Source organism: Schistocerca cancellata, chromosome 4, assembly GCF_023864275.1.
Source record: "Schistocerca cancellata isolate TAMUIC-IGC-003103 chromosome 4, iqSchCanc2.1, whole genome shotgun sequence".
NCBI classification, from domain to species: Eukaryota; Metazoa; Arthropoda; class Insecta; order Orthoptera; family Acrididae; genus Schistocerca; species Schistocerca cancellata.
The window spans coordinates 893633112-893647921 of NC_064629.1; the positions used below are offsets into that span (position 1 = coordinate 893633112).

The window sequence follows — 14810 nt, forward strand, 5'->3', positions numbered from 1 at the left end:
GTGGTGTTGGGGCCACCAGAGGCTCCTGGTTCTTAGCAGACTACTACTTAGTTTGCCTGCTCTCCCTTCTCTTTAGGGGCTTGCTGGGAAGACTTTTCTGAAGCAGCTTCAGATATGGAGGAAGACCGTGAAGCTATTCATCCAGCTTTCAGCGCCTTGAGCCATTGGCGAGTGTCCGCTGTGGCATTAGTTAAGTCTTGGGAGAGAGGGCCCCCAAGGGACCTCTTCAGCATGAGAGGAGCTGGAAGAGGCTGTTGCTTCTCCAGCAGGGGGGAGGGGACCAATGTCCCCTGTGCTTGGGTGGGTGGAGGGGGGGCTTGCTCCCAAAGTAAGTGCTTTGGGAGCCACGGAGATTTGCCCCCTATCACTAAGGGGGCAGATGTATTCCGGAGGCCCAGAGGGCCCACTGTTCGTTGCACAGAGTGAGGAACCACTGGCACTTGGGACGGCAATGGTGATGTAGTTGCAGCGTATGTCGACATCAACCGAATGGGGTGTAATCTTTCAAATTTATGTTTAGATTCTGTGTAAGTTAACCGATCCAGGGTCTGGTTCCCCACGATTTTCCACTCCTTTTGGAGTACTGGGCAGTCTGGCTAGCAGGGAGACTGGTGCTCTCCACAGTTGATGCAAGTGGGAGGAGGTGCACGAGCAGTATCTGGGTGCATTGAATGTCCACAGTGCCCGAACTGCCAGCACTTAATGCGTCACATAAGGGGAGGGACATATGGTTTAACATCACAGCGTAAACTTTCACCTTGACCTTTTCAGGGAAAGAGTCACCCTCAAAGGCCAAGATTAAGGCACTGGTAGCAAACCTGTTGTCTTTGGATCCCCTGTAAATGCACCAGATGAAGTGAACACCCTGCTGTTCTCAATTGGCGTTTAGCTCCTTGTCATACTGCAAGAGGATGATCCCCTGGACCATATTGAGGCTTTCATGGGGAGTGACAGAAAATAGAATATCACCCAGCTTGTCACAGGCGAGTAACGCTTGGGATTGGGCTGGGGATGCTGTCTGAATCAAGACTGCACCGTTTCGCATCTTTGGCAGCGCTGTCACTTGTCCAGACTTATCCTAAAGGTGTTCAACAAAAAATTTGGGCTTCGTAGGTAGAAAGGAGTCCCCATCAGTTCTGCTAACAGATTAAAAACTGAGGCGAATATGGCTCTGTTCTGTAGCTCTACATTCCTCCCACGGTGTGGCAAGGAAGGTAAACAATTTAGGGTCATACCTGTCGGCATTGTATTCGATCTTGCCCTTCTTAGAGACTGCTGGTGCCGTACGGTCACCAGCAAGAGATTACTTAGTCCGCTTCATTGTGGGTCATCCACCCTGATGCCACCCACTCCGATAAGGGCCTCTCCCCACAGGCGCCACCCAGCCACAGCAAATGCCAACTGGCATGATGCCCCAGGAAGACAGGCATCTACTCCTTGGCATACATGGGGAGTTTACAGCTCAGGTATCAGCAGTGCAATCCCTGTGTTGTCAGGGGGCTACCACCAAATGGGTACATGACAGCCCCACCACAACGGACTGGCTACCGTGCCGGATATTGGGCGCAGAGAAATCCAATATTGTCATGGGGGGTTAAAAGAGGACAGGAGACAATGGAAGAAGATGACATACACCGGAAAGTGTCCTCACCCAAATAGTTGAATCTCAGGGCACTATGGATAACTCATGCACCATGTAACGCGTCCTTCCCCATATGGCCCACACATCTGTAGAATTTTGAAAGTTGCAGGTCAATCCATAGAATGGGATCGGAACTCCAAGTGCCAAAAAGTGGAAGACTCCTTTTAGTCACCTCTTACAACAGGTGGGAATACCTCGGGCCTATTCTAACCCACGGACCCGCAGAGGGTGGCTTCTTATGTTCACCTGAAGTGATTGTTTTTGCTAGCACTGTTTCGGTCTTGTTTCGCTTTTTATGATGGCAAGTTTTAAGTGAAGAACGTGCAGCTGTGAAATTTAATTTTCTGCTTGGTAAAAATGCTGCTGAAACTGTTTTAATACTGAAAACAGCTTACTAAGATGACACTACGGGAAAAGTCTAATGTACAAGTGGTTTGCTTGATTAAAAATGGCAAGATGTCTATTGACGACGACCCTTGCTCTGGATGTCCAATTGCTTGAATCTATGAAAATATTGAAAAAAATTTGAGAGCTTGTGCTCACAAGAGCATTGACAAATGTTTTATTTGGAAGCGTTTGTCAAAAACGACCCAATTTGTGGCAGAAAGGACACTAGTTTTTCCACCACAACACACCTGAACAATTTGGGTACCCATGTAGATATTAATGATAGACAAAGGGTTGAAGTTCACAGATGGGAAGGTGGTGGTTGCTGTCATGTCAGCAGCACTGCTATCGTGTTCTGTCCGTATCCTTCAACTGGAAACACTCTTTACACATCTCAATGCTTATTATTCTTTGGTTGGTTCCCCTTTTGCACGATTATGTTATGTGGTCTCATCACTATGAATTTCAACTGAAGTAAGTAGTCACAATCTTTTAATTCTATACTTCTACACCATTTTACTCTAAGTATTTGTTGTACAAGTAATGCAAATTGGAAAGTGCTATATCAATAATGTGGGAGAATAGTTTATTTTAAACCAGCAAACTCCCACATAAATATGACAGCATATGCTCTGTCGTATCAGTCTGACAGATTCACACTGTACAAAACCCCACTTTTGAAATTTACTGGCACTCTTATTATGCAATTCTGTCAATACTTAACCCATAAGAACACGTGTGGGGTTAAATAAACCCCACAGTAGCTCTGATACATTGGAAGCATTTTTACATAAATTCTAGTCATGATATTCACATACCTTTCAACCAACTGTCCCTCCCTGCAACAATGTTAAAGTCTCCCAGTGTCACACATTGTCTTATTGAGTAAATGTGCATCTGCTAACACCAGAGTTAAAAATACCCCACGTGATAATGTAGCCACTGAACTTTGGAAACAGATTGCATATTCTAACACTAATGACTGCCCTCCTACTCTAGGCATGTCTTGGGACTAGTAACTTCCTGTAGGGGAGGGGAGGGGAGGTTAGATTTAAGCCAGTACAGATATGAGTTTCGGTGAGTTAACTTTTGCCCTTAGAAAATAAAATCTCTTAAGTGTAGTCCACACACCTAACCTTGTCTCTCTTTGAAGCACACCTGAGAAGGTTAACAGCATACATAATAATTCCATGGAATAACTACCTTCTTATTCAAGCAGGTATTCATGAAACTATTATTCAGTCACACATTGGTGGCTTTTACTTTCACAGTGTAATTTCCTGATTACTAATACTAGTCTAACTAGCCTACCAAGAAATAATTCCTGTAAATAAATATTTCTGAAATTCAGTACAGAAGTTTAGTAGCTTGAATTTTTCTAATTCCAAAAATTGTCTACTTTCACTAAAAACTTTATTAATTAGTCAATTTGGAAAACTCAAGTTTTCAGCAAATTTTGGTGGCCTATGGGCATCCCCATGGAAGTAAGAATAGTTTACATGAAATCATACCTATAATTTTGTCTTCTGGTAATACAGGTCATCATTAAATCAACTTACTGTTTTGTTATTAGAATTATGCATTTTCTCATGTTAATATGCAACACTAATTTTTATTTTTATTCTTAGGTATGTCTATAAGTATGCAGGTTAGTGATTCAACCAGTTGATGACTTGCATTCATTATATCAACACCACAGACAGTTTTGTGTTACAAAATATACAATCAGTCCTTGTAAATGTCGTGTGACTAGGGCTTCCCGTCGGGTAGACAGTTCGCCAGGTGCAAGTCTGATTTGACACCACTTCGGTGACTTGGGGATGAAAAATGATAATGATTAGGGCAACACAACACCCAGTCTAATCAACCATTAATGTGTTAACACCTCACAGTTAACAGTCAGTTGCAGAAGTGCATACTTCCTTGTGCATTAGTCACAAGTTCAAAACAACATGTACCTACTTTGCAGATACCATGAATTAATCCATGGGTACAGCTTACCAATCTGGCTTAAATACTGAGACTTCAGACATCAAAGGCTGATCATAATAAAACAAAACTGTGTTGCAATAAATATGAAGAAATTGGAAACCACGAGCTCTAGTTTTGTGTGTATTCTTTAATGAACATCAATCATACCCAGTGCAGTGCATTTTAGATTCAATAGGGTTGTAGCTATTTCAAACTATAATAATAATTATAATAATTTTCCATGTAAATATGATGTCAGCTTCTGCTCCTTCCAATGCAGAACAAACTTTCCAGCATGTACTTTCCACCTTGTGTACTTTTATAAAATGTTCAAGACTGTTCAGCAGGGACATTTTAATGTCCTATTTATGCATTTTGTCTCCTATATATTGTCTGAAGAATTGTGGTTTCATCTAAAATAATTCAACAAATAATTATTAATTTAACCCTACTACTGCATTTATAATAGTCTACAGGCATGAATGGGAAGCAGCAGTTGAGAAGGGAGTAAAACAAGGTTAAAGACTTTCCTCAACAGTTTTCAGTCTGTACAGTGACCACATAGAAAGGGAAACAAATGAGAAAACTATGAGATTAACATGATCTTGCAGCTGCTGCTGCTCATACTCTTCACTGTATCTGTATTTTGAAACCAAGAATGTTTCTTCTTGTATTCTTGTGACTTGACATTTATCACATTACTCATGTAATGGAATATCCTAGCCAAGTGTGCATCTTTCATTAACAGGTCTCCAGTTACAGATCTTAGACCCACCTTCCGTATCATCATTCTCATCTTCATTCATTTCATGAACTACACAGAGAAATATGTTATCTGTAACTAATAACTGTCCCGCCCAAGTGGCCAAATGTTCTGTAATCTTCCATTACCATACTTGCTGCAACTGGTGATACAGGACAACACATGGTGACACTGTCATAGATATTTCCATTGAACAGGAAGCAAGTTAAGGTGAGCACAAACGAGTGTAGTAAGGTTAGTCCCACTACATCAAAACTCACCAGCGGGCCTGAATAATTGCAGCGATGTTCCTGTAAATGACGTACAAAATGAAAGTAATTACAGGTGTTGTCTTGGCATTTCTCCCCACAAATGGACTGAAGTCAGGTGTTGGGCCCATGTGTATATTGCTACTACTTTATTGCTGACTGCAGTGGGCTGTCCTCTTTGTGGACTTTGGACAAAAATGTCATGGTATTGCAGCAGCTTTTGGTTGAAATTTCTCTAGAGTTTTCACATCAAATGTCCTGCAAAGTAGTTTGGTGGGTTTCTCTTCGAACCACTTGCTCGGCCGCCTCCTATCGCATACACCGCGTAATTGAGATGGTTGTCAATTTTCAGTTTACATTTTGTGTGCAGGAGCAACAGCATTCCCACTGCCAGCATACAGAAGACAATCTGGGTTGCCACACATCACACAGATGACCAGTTTTTCCAAATTTGAAATATTCATCCTACAGTAGTGTGGCCCTAGTGAACATGCAGCCTCTGTCACAGCATATTTGTTCAGCATCACTCACAGTGCAGGTGGCTGATTCCACACTGCTTTTGATGTCTATCATCGGTAGTGATGTTGGTGTCAGGGCTATGTTTAGTCCTTTCTAAACAGCATTCCTGCATCATCAGCCTCTCTCTGATAAGTTTATCACATAGGTTCATATGTCAATTCTTGATGCACTGTTAGCCTGTTGTACTCGCACGACAGTGTCAATCCACTCCCAAGAATTGGGAAAGAATGCTGACACAATCTTGAGGTGGAGGAGGTAACAGCCAAAGTATACACAACATTAAGCAGAACAGCAGTCATTAGGAACCACTTTTCAATGGCAACTAGACTAGCTGCCAAAATACTGTGGAGATTTTATGAGACCCAGGGAGACAAGAATTCTACGTCTTACAAGTACACCAGGAAACCTCAGACTGCCTATCGAGTACCTTTACAGGAAGAATAAGCTTCCACAAATGAAGAGGCTGGACAAGAAGCAGATCAAGGAGTGGCTTTTCTGCTCACTCACATTTTGCCTAGATGTCAATATAGTACTTGATAGCATCTTTTGTCAAGATATCCCACCACATAAGGACTGCAGCAGTCACTCGCATCACAAGATCCGCCAGCTTGGCACTGGTAAGATACAGAATCTGCTATACTTGTCACTGATTACCTACAAACTAAAAAAACTATTAGGTATCCATCTCAAGACAATTCTCTCACTTTTTATTTCTATGTCTGAAAGATGTCTAATACAAATTTTGTGGCAGTTGCACCACTAGGAGGGTACAAATCACATTTGCTTTAAATACATGCTTTAATGGTCATGAGTGTCAGTTACTTTTGAGATTGGACATGGTGAGTTGACGTTAGTCAAGAATATCTTTAGGGCAACAAAGACACCAATAACAACACCTCACTGAGGTTGAATGAGGTCATGTAATAGGGCTATGATATTGTAGAAATCTTGGCAGGAATGTAGCCACTGTACACGACTGCTGGTCACAAGAATACACAGTCACAACAAGACAGGGCTCCAGATGGTTACATGGCACTATACATGGCACTACCGAGAGGTAAGACCATTTTGCTTGGCATATGACTGTTGGATCATACTGCAAATGCAGCAGCATCTGAGCAGCAGTTAGCAATACAGTGACAATGAACAGTTACAGATATGCTACCTCATAGCCAGCTCCGAACCAGACACCCTGTAAGTGTGCATTCCACTGACTCCAAACCACCACCATTTGTGACTTCAGTGGTGTCAAGCAATTGAGTTCACAGGAGGACAGTGGGAGGTCTATTGTGTTTTCTGATGAAAGCTGGTTCTGCCTCAGCGCCAGCCATGGCCATGTGTTGACCAGGAGGTGCCAGTTGAGGGCCTTCAACCAAGCTGTCTGCATGCTAGACACACCAGACCTACACCTTGAGTTATGGCCCAGTGTTCAATTTCATATGACAACCGTCACACACTTGTGGTTATCCCATACATCCTGACTGCAAATGTTATGTCAATCTGGAGATTCACCCTTCACCCTGCTGTGCTGCCATTCACAAACAGCACTCCAGGTTTTTTTTTCTCCAACAGGATAACACTTGTCCACATACCACTGTTATAACCCAACATGCTCTACGTGTTGGCATTTTGCCTGGCCTGCTCGATCACCAGATTGTCTCTAACTCAGCACATATGAGACATCTCATAACTCCAGCATCATCCACAAACAGCATTAACTCTTTGTATTGACCAGCCTAGTGCAAACGGTATGGAACTCCATCCCACAAACTGATACCTGGCACCTGTACAACGTAATACATGCATAATTACATGCTTGCATTCAACATTCTGGCAGTTACACTGGTTGTAAGTCTATCAGCATTTTATATCTGCAATGACTTCTCACGTTACATTAACCTGTGATCTTGCAATTTCAATCAAATATGTTACTTAGACAACTTTATTCCCGAAATTTCATTACTCTACATTAACTATTTTTTGGTGTTGGATTTTCCCCCCCACAGTCATTACATGTTGTTAGGCAATTTAATTTTTTAGTCCTTTATGCACCAACAACAATTATGACCCCTGAGACAAATTTCAATTCATATTCACATTTATGTAAAAGGGGTAATGACAGTCCCATTCAGATTATATGTTGCACCTGCCTATCACAGGTAGCTGACAGTCAAATTTTTTATCTCGTAATGCCTTAGGATTTTTCATCTTAATAAAATGAAAATGTATACCTCATAATACACATACATACTATTAACGGTATTAGAACATGACAGGTGGTTGGCTGCAGCCTTGCTATAGAACTGTCCTGGCATTTGCCTGAAATGGTTTAGTAAAAACCTTATCAGGATGGCCTGACTGATTAAACACAATCCTCCCAAATATGAAGTCACCGCCTCAATAACTGCACTGCCTCATTCACCATGTCCCTATACTGAGTGTTCCACTCTAAACTTATCAGCTTTGTATGTCGCCATGATTCATTGAGAGCAGAAAGGCTTCAATGAATTCAGTTTCCAGTGCTAACTCTCAATAGTCATCACTACAAAATTTATATGACTGACCTACTGGTGTTTTTATCATCTGGATCTCAAGGCTGGCCAGTGAGCACAACTGACGTTGTTAGCTGCACTTATCTGCAAATGAACTTCAGCCTCCCAATGGTTATGGCCTCCAATTTACTTTAACATGACAGCCACTGTGTTCAGTAGAAGTTACAAATAATAAATATGCTGATATGAAACTTCCTGGCAGATTAAAACTGTGTGCCGGACCGAGACTAACTCAGGACCTTTGCCTTTCGGGGGCAAGTGCTCTACCATCTGAGCTACCCAAGCATGACTTGTCCTCACAGCCTCAATTCGACCAGTACCTCACCTCCTATCTTACAAATTTCACAGAAGAGCTTCTGTGAAGCTTGGAAGGTAGGAAACGAGGTACTGGTGTAATTTATGATGAACGGATTGTGGGGCACTTAACTGTGAGGTTATCAGCACCCGTACAAATTCCCAACCTTTGCTCAGTCCAATCTCGCCACTTGCATGAATGATGATAAAATGATGACTACAGAAACAACGAGTCATCTCGAGGCAAATGAAAATCCCTGACCCCACCAGGAATCAAACCCAGGACGCCGTGGTAGAATTGAGGCTGTGAGGATGGGTCATGAGTCGTGCTTGGGTAGCTCAGATGGTAGAGCACTTGCCCGCGAAAGGCAAAGGTCTCAAGTTCCAGTCTCGGTCCGGCACACAGTTTTAATCTGCCAGGAAGTTTCATATCAGTGCACACTCCATTGCAGAGTGAAAATCTCATTCTGAATATATATGCTGTTTGCATAACTTTTAAACTTCTGTTCATTTCAACCGGTAGGCATATTATTTTACTGAAAAATGTTGGCAATGCTAATATATGTCAGAATGGAGCTAGCTCTTAACATGCCCCAGAACATTTAGTGGGTGGAATGAACATTCAGTGTAGTATTCCTTCCTCATCTGAAGACCCGAGCCTCGGTACATTTCCCATGATGTCTACAAATTCTATGTTGAAAACTAGATAAAACCATTAAAACAGTATTTTGTAATATTAAAAATATTTTCCAATTTAATTCTTGCAATATTTTATTAAACAGATCAATTCTTAGAGAAGGAAACAGCAACCACCCATTTTCAATAATGCCATTTATTCATATAAACAGCACTCATCTGTTTTCAACCAAAATGTTCATTATCAGATGGCTGATCACATATTTATTGTTTCTATTGCTTTTCAATTTTTTTTCCCTTTGTTGTGTGCCCTACAACCAAAATGTGAGGAACAGCCTATTTAACTGTAGCTTTACTTAATAACATATGAAAATAATGTAAACACTTTTCTGCATCTACATATATTGTTTTCAATCATTAGTAGGTACAATTACAGTTAAAACGGCTATTTCTCACATGTTTTTGTTGTAGGGCACCACCATTCCAGGAATTTTCACAAAAGGAATAGAAAGTGAATAGTAATGTGAACAAGAGTAAATGTGCGTCAATGTTAACGGCTGCCTGACAATGAACTTGTCTGTCTGAAACCAGTGATGGTGCTATTTAAGCGAATAAATAAAATTATTAAATGATGAAAACACTTCAGACAGCTAGTAAACTTTGTGTTAACTGACCACACTACAGGTTTCGCCACTTACATTCTTCGTAAATATACTGCCATTCTGACAATGCCATCGATATTTAATAACTCGACAGACGAAGGATAATTGAGACAGGTACCAGTATATCTCAAACCAGACATGGAAGGTGTAGCGTTTCAGAAGTAGGTCCTGGTCTTCACCAGCCACAAGGAAAGACTGTCCAGGTACATAATTTCATCACATGTGAAGTGGGATGAACAGTACTCTCAACCAATTTTGTGATCTGCTGACATTCACTTGTCAGCTCCTTGCACATAAACTTTGTAACCAAACTTTTGGCAAAAAGATATTCAACACCAATTCTGGTTTTATATAGTAAGTAGCCAATGTCCATTAAGTTGCATCAGGTTCCAAAAAGGCCTGAAAATTATTTTGTAAGGTCAATCATGTGACAATGACTTAATTCTTAAGTTTTGAGAGAGTTAAAAGTGTGTAAAAAGTAACGTTGGATTTGTCTAAACTCATTAGTGGAAAACAAGTGAAATGTTAAATGGGAAGATTTGATTGTCATTTGCACACTGCATGAAAGTCTTTTCAGCAAAGGCAATTCCAATCCAAGCAATACAGAAGGATTTACAGCTTTTTCATAGTATATTTGATGGAAGTTCTGATAACATCAGATAATCACTATCACGTTTCCTAATATGACAACTTTTTTTATCACTGATTCACAACACTCAAGTTCTACTTAATAAATATACATGATGTGTCTCTGGCTGTTTAGTTTTAACTAGTTTTTTGGACTTTTGACACTGTCACCATTCAAGACCTCCCAATTTTGCAGTCATTTCTGTAAGTGGCCTTCATTAAGGTAGGACCGTACTACTGATCCAATATTATTACAGCATTTTACCTGCATCTGACTAAAGCTTGGCAGTGACAAACCTGAAAAAGAAATCCGGTCTATGTTGATGTGCCAACAACAAAGTACATCAACCAAGCTGAGGATTTTGATCATATTCACATATTTTATTAGCATTCATGATCACACAGCAGAGCTGGTAATATTTACATAGAAATGGGTACTATTGAAACGCAAGTATCCACATAGCACTTAAAACAATTACCCAGTGGTAAAAAAAATTGACGAATATTTATGTAACTTTCAGAAATTACAAAGCAGTAACTTCCAGTAAAACATCTTTCAGAGGCTCATAAATAGTTACCAATAGCAAACTTACCCCACATCTATTTTAAGGTTTTCATCCAGACTACATGGGTTTCCATCTCTTGCACTTTAGCAATACTCAATGATGGTCAAATGAACTTTGTGCAAGCTATCTCCTTTACAGACTGATTGCATTTTCCCAGTATTCTACCAATGAACCAGCCCACAACTAGCTTTAGCAAAATATGAGCCTATGTGATCATCATTAATTTCATATCCAAACAAATAATGTAAGGAAAATGGAATTCACACATGCTGCAGGTATCATCTCCAATGTGTCAAACTCCCCTGCATTTTTCATGATATACCCTCTTCAAACACAGTCAGAAAATTTAAGTAGGGGAAGTACTTCCACTGTGTAAACTAAGTTTTCTCCCCATTCTATTCTGCACTACACTCAACAGTTCGAAGAACACACACCCGACATTTGAAGCTTCCATTGGAAATAGCAAATAGATGCTTAAGTGCATGACTTCCCACACACAATGGGAAAGATTGCTGTTTTTGCCCAATGACACTTCTCACCAGCTATAGTGCATGCCTGCCTGTGTTGTGCACCTCAATTAGCAGCAGTTTTTGACAGTAACAAAAGTACACCAAATTTTCTGAAGGCTAGAAGAGCAGAAAGCAAGTCCTGAGGAACTTTAGTTCAAAACCTATGCTTTTGAAGTCTGAACATTGCAGCAAATGAAAATAAAATTAAGTCTGATATACTTTTTTTTCTAGAAAACAAAAGTTTTACTATGTGCCACATTTATTAATATCAAACTGAACACAGTCCCTTAGAATCATACTTATGTAATCCATGTTTCAGACTCAATCACAAAAATGCCCTGTTTACAAACAAAAAAATTAAGGAAATCACACTTGAATCACCTATTGTTAGGTAACTGTTTTCCATGTTATACCTGTACAAATTCAACAGCATTTAACAATCATGCCCAGAGTTGTGTGTTCTCAATATCCCAAACAATATTAAACTCCAACTGTGACATACAATTTGAATATAAAATTCTAAATATCTTTGCATATCTTGCAATACAGTAGGTCTTCTTCCCCAATGTTGTACCAAAAATAGGCTTGCATGAATAACTGCGAATTTACAGAGATTACTGCACAAACACTGGCAACATGTACACAACAAAAGTGTATTTTTCAGTTTGTTGAACCAGTTTTTACATGTACAATTCTGTTTGTGCTTCATCAAAGGAGACTTTAGTGGACATAAAGGCAACAAAGTGGTGGAAGGATCAAGAATGCCAGAAGAGTTACATTCAACAAAAAGCACACCAAGGATAATAAATTTGAGAAATAGTAAGTTCCATGTACCAAGTTAGAAGTTGATTGGTGACAACATTGTACATGTTGGAGCCTTAAGTATTCATCTTCAGAGATTTGATATACTAGTATTGTGAAGATATACCTTACTGCTGTGTGTGGTTTATGAAGCATTTACATTTTCAGAACAACACTGCAAAATTTACATTCTACTGTTCCTAAAAGTAGCTAGACACTCATGTTAAAGGTACACAAAGTTATAATAAGGGATATTACTTCAGTTATATCATCAAAAAAGATCTGCAATCAATAGTGACTAAATGAGAACCATGTTCCTGTTGTTGCTTTGAGAGATGGAATAATGAAGGCAGCAGATAAACAGGCAAAAAGTCCTACTTAAAAGTCCTGAATAGCTTGGGAGAAGTTGAATTTAACAGACAAAACGAGAAAATATAAAATTGCAGCAGGCAAAAGGAAACACACAGGTCTGAAAAAAAAGTGAGAGAAAATGTAAAATGGCTCAGCAGTAACAACCCAGAGCACAACTGCAGAAACAACTACAGGAGGTATGGACACCACCTACAGGAAAATTAAGAGACCTTTTGAAAAAAGATGGCTACTATACAAAACTGTCCCAACTGGTGTGCAACATATGAGAGAAGTGAAATACCCTCAGACTCCAAGAAGACTATCATTTCACCTCCAAATAAATATGCCAACGTGTGAATATTACCAAATCATTAGTTTAACACTAGAACTGCCAATGCAGTAAAAATGACCGCAACACATTTTCAAAATTATTTTGACAGCACTTTGTTGTATTGCAATGAACTTCAGTGACTTGAGGTTAAAGGTCAGAATCACCTGTACTACATATATTTTTTTCAAAAATGGTTAGGATGGTAAGTATACCTAGAACCATGAGAGCAGTCATTTTGACTGCTGTATTGATTATTATAATAAAATGTCTTACAATATTTATCGTTCCTCTGGTTGAGATTAAATCTATTAATCAGTCTCTAAACAGCAATAATACACACAATAATGGAACTCTTAGTTTACTGATGTCCATTGTTTGTCTCTGCATCTCCAGTCATATTGTCATTCGTTAGCTCGTAGTAACATAGTAATAATGACTTGCAGATCTCAGTCGCTTACCGATGCAGAATTGTTTGGCTCTCTTACATGATATTCCAGATGAGTAAAGCAGAATGTGACCTAGATGCAGAAGACCTAAGAGAAGATGCAGACAAAGATTGCTGTCAACCATTCACTCTGGAAGTGGTGATTCAGACTATGCTGAAAACTTACTTGTTCAGCCAAGTTGGTAATAATTTTGAACTGTGTTATTTACATGCCAAAATTCAACTTTCAAATAAAATTTAGATAACAATTACTCTCAGCACACACTTCTAATTTGAAGTTTTCTGTTGTTCCAGTACAGCAGCAGAAAATGTAGAACGTAAAAGAAGATATTAGAATGGACATAACACATGCCACCCAGGAACACATATTGCATTTACTCGAGTCTGAGCCGCACTTTTTTTCCCAGTTTTTGTAATCAAAAAAACCGCCTGCGACTTAGAATCGAGTGCAAAGTAAGTGGAAGTTCTGAAAAATGTTGGTAGGTGTTGCCACAACTAACTTCTGCCGTCAAATATATGTCACGCTACACAGGTATGCTTTGCAGGCACAAAGATAAATACTGGCGCCAAAACCTCTGCGTCAGTAAATAAAAGGTAGAAGAATGTAAACATTATGCCATGTATGCTTTTGTGTTTGCTGCTATTTCATTTAAATCCTGTCTGCCTAATAAACTACGAAACTAGAACAGCAAATGTGGAAGGATATACATATGTCATGTTTATATTCGTATTATTCTTATGCTGAATAGTGAGTCAGAAACTGAGCACGCCAACTGACTAGATTTTTAAATCTAAGATGACACTAATTTCTGGGCAGAATGTAATTTACTAAAGAGTCGTCTGCAAAGATTTTCAAATGGAGAAAATTTTTCGCTAAACTCTCGTTCAGAACATCTATCACACGCAGTCTATTATTTGGTTCTTGTTGATTATCAAAGAAAGCAGCAGTTTGAGTAACAACAAATAGCAGACTCTCGCCATTGTTCGCTTATGAGACAATTCCTCTTTTTTTGTTGTTGTTGTAAGCCACAGTAGCGCGCACAAAAGCAAGCCTTGCCGCGAGCGGCGACTGGTCGTAAACACGCATTATCAGAATGTGACAGACAATGCACGACACAGTACAATAATGCATTTTCAGCTTAGAGTGACAAACACCTATAACAAAGAACAGCACTTATCAGATAAAAGCAAAATAAGCAATCTATTCAAACCAGATGAAGCATGCGAAAAAGGAAGGGTACCCATATAAATACGGACGGAGCTCCTGACACACAGCACTGGCTACCTGGTAAAGCTTAACTGTTAAGCTTGCGACTCAAACCAAACTACTGTAGCTGTATCTTCATCCATTCAACCTCAATTGTTTTTCACATTATAATGGACCAACTGTTTTTCGATTTGGAGGGGCTGTCAAACTTTTCTCTCACCTTTAATTTCGAGTCTCAAATTTCAGGAGTGGCTTAGATTCGGGAATTTTTTTTTCCTCGATTTCGAGTCATTTTTCGG

General features: G+C 39.7%; 1 protein-coding gene across 3 annotated transcripts in view; it reads right to left on the reverse strand.

The window, feature by feature from the left end:
• Positions 1-14810, reverse strand: part of LOC126185054 (high mobility group protein HMG-I/HMG-Y-like) — a 34478-nt gene that overhangs the window by 13246 nt on the left and 6422 nt on the right. The gene's annotated exons all lie outside the window — the stretch shown is intronic.